This window comes from Maylandia zebra, linkage group LG3 (assembly GCF_041146795.1).
Source record: "Maylandia zebra isolate NMK-2024a linkage group LG3, Mzebra_GT3a, whole genome shotgun sequence".
Lineage (NCBI taxonomy): Eukaryota > Metazoa > Chordata > Actinopteri > Cichliformes > Cichlidae > Maylandia > Maylandia zebra.
The window spans coordinates 4870351-4873374 of NC_135169.1; the positions used below are offsets into that span (position 1 = coordinate 4870351).

General features: G+C 39.2%; 1 long non-coding RNA gene across 1 annotated transcript; it reads right to left on the bottom strand.

The window, feature by feature from the left end:
* Positions 1-1864: 1864 nt before the first annotated feature.
* LOC143414505 (uncharacterized) lies at positions 1865-2798 on the bottom strand. Its single transcript, XR_013095116.1, has 3 exons — positions 2493-2798; positions 2039-2383; positions 1865-1953 (listed from the first exon to the last, which is right to left on the bottom strand). It is a non-coding gene; the product is annotated as an uncharacterized LOC143414505 (long non-coding RNA).
* Positions 2799-3024: the final 226 nt, after the last annotated feature.

Genomic DNA, 3024 nt, shown 5'->3' on the forward strand with positions numbered 1-3024 from the left:
GTGGAAAGGAAGGCTCTTGGCTCTTTCAAAGGAAGAGTGGGCCTGTCTATTTTGAAGATTGATATTAACATTGTTTAATGCAAAACCAAAGTGAAATTGCTATGTGTAACTAAAGGAAAGTACAGTTGCTAATAATAAAGTTTATGCAACAATGTGCATGGACATTTTTTAATAAAATAAAAATAAAATCAAGGATTTTGAGTAATTTAAATAATTTGATCACTTGATATCACCAAAGCTTTTTACTGAAATTAATTTTTTTTTAGCTTAATTTAGCTTTTAGAGGAAAACGTAAATCATGGTGGTTGTAGCAGAGTAATTGAGTGAGTCTAACTAAAATTATCACATTGTATTTATTCAGTAGTGGCTGCATTGGGATTACTTAAAAGTGCTGTTATGTGTCATATTGTTTATCTCCTCTCTCCCTATTATCTACACTGATGCAACATTTAACCAAAACCTTCTGATTTGCAAAACACAAAACAGGTTTTTTAAAATGTCATTCGAAAAAAGCTGAAAGATACAATACCAAAAGTAGACCTGGAGTGTCTTTTTCCACACAGATGGGAGGAAAAGGTAAAAGGCAAAAACTAATATCATTACAATAACTATGACTATGCAAGAGTTGGCTCCCAGCCTCTATTTCCATTCCTCCAAAATAACAGTGAAGTTCAATTTAATGATACGAGGACATCCATCATACATTACAGCCGGTATCCTGATCAAATTTGATATCAGGTAAGGTTTGGGGCTCTCATGGTCCCATTTATGGCTCTCATGGCCTTATGGTCCAATTTATGGCTGATATTTTTATGGTTATCAAACAGTCAAAGCAGAAGCAGAAGGACATTGTCAAAGCTGTTAAAAGAGACACTGCAAACCAAAAAAAACAAGACACCAGAGCCTATCGGGAAAACTTCAAGATGAAGCTAAAAACTAGTGAGTGGACCTCTGATTAAAGAATTTCTACCAAACTACAACTGCAGCTGAACAAATGAGCTGTTGGTGGAACTTTTGCAATCACTATATTCTGAAATAAAAGATGAGACAGCTCAGCACAGCATGTTGTTAACTTCACACATGAAGTGGTTCAGTCCAGTCAGACTTCAGTTTTGCAGCCGCCGTTCACATCCTGCTTCTTTGACTGGTCGTCACGGTAACTCTGGACTTTCCTCCAACGAATCCTGAAGTCTGTCAGTCCTTCTGACAGCTGGACAAAATGTGCAGATGATTGTTGGATTATAATATTATTTTATGCCATGTTAGATCCTTAATTAAAGATTGTGAATTATTATGTAGTTTTAGTTTGCATTATTCTCCTGAATTAGAAGAAGCTGATAACTATTGCATTTGTTAAACTGATTTGCATTACATTAGACTGCTGATTTATTGTGAATGAATGATATTGTTTTATGATGCATTATACTGCTGAGTTATAAGAAATACTGTTCGCAGAAAGTCATCGCCTTATTTGTCTGATTAAAAGAGAACAGAACATGCTGGAGTTTTCTGCCCCATCTCAGCAGGAGCAGATAAACAGGGAGCCAAGGTCGTAGCTTAGGCACCGTGTGAGAGAAAGCATGTGAATGTTTAGGCTTTTATGATAAGGTGGGGGCCACTAGAGGCTATGAGAGTTTGAGCAATGCTCCACCATTTTGAGATCTGATGCTGTCTGCGTACGGTGTCCATCTCCCACGTGTGTGATCATTAAAATCATCGTTTGACTCAACCCGGCCGGACCAGTGTTGTTATTTTGGTTTTTCCTCTTGTCTCCATCCCTAATATTTGAATCCGTAACATGATGAAAAACATGAAGCATAGTTTGAACTTGTGTCAAGTTTGTGTTGGTGACTGAACTGCTGACCTGCTGTGAAACCTGCTGCTGGATCTCTGTGCTGTGCATGTCTGCCTCTGACTGAAGCTTCATTTTCACCACTGTTTGCTTTGTCACTGCTAAAAATGAACCACATATAACAACACCAACATTAGTGTTTTACATGATGACAGGATCTTACAGTGTTTGCATTCTGGACCTCACCTTTGAAACAGAAAAGAAAGTGTCTGGCGGTACTGAAGCCATCAGCCCATTCCCCTGACATTAAATTTAGTGCTCCACCGTATTCAAGTGAATCGTAGTTATTAGGGTGAGAAGGCGCCCAGTTAGTGAATGTGGAGGTTGTGTTGTCAGACCAGAAGGCCCAGGGATCCCTGTAGAGGCCAATCCACACATACTGAGCCCCTGATCCATTCAAAGTGAGCGTGATGTTGGATTTCTCCTCTTTGCTTCTTATACTGGTCAGGTCTGTGTGGTATGTCCTGCAGTACGACTGAGCCGCTGAACAGGAGCGGCTCTCCATCACTAAGATGTAACTTGTGTTTTTGGCTGTGAAAGATTAAAAACTATGATGACTTTTTAGAACATGCACATAATATGAAAAAATAAATCTCATAAAAATCTAGAGATAAGTAGGGCAACAAATGTTTTTTCCTACCATTGTAACACAGGAAAGGGTAAGAAGCTCCACAGGGTCTATCATCCATCTGTGTTTGTCCCTGAAGAGCCACACAGTATTCCTTTGCATATACACAGTCTGGTTGGCCGTTAGCCCAGATCAAAAATTCATGTGTACTGCCAACATAAAAAAGTTTTCCCTCCATGGACCACTTCCAGCTGTAACGATCGTCATAGAGCCCTATCCAAGCCCAATCATTAATTCTTGGTCCTATTGAAACGAGCAGTTGGTTGATGTCGCTGTTGTAGATGGTGACCAAGTCAGTGAAGTGTTCTCTGCAGTAACTCTGAGCTTCAGTCCAGGTCATCAGCTGGTTCACAAAGTGGTATTCTCTGGAGTGGGGAGGAAGAGTGGAAAATCCTCCTGAGAAAAATAAAACAAAGGTTTTTATTGCGGAAACTGTGCTCCTGGGCGAATCACTGAAAAAGACAAATTTACAAAAATAAAAATTATAACCATTTAAATAGTCAAACTATATGGAGACTAGCCAGAGGTGGGAAGTTACAAGGTA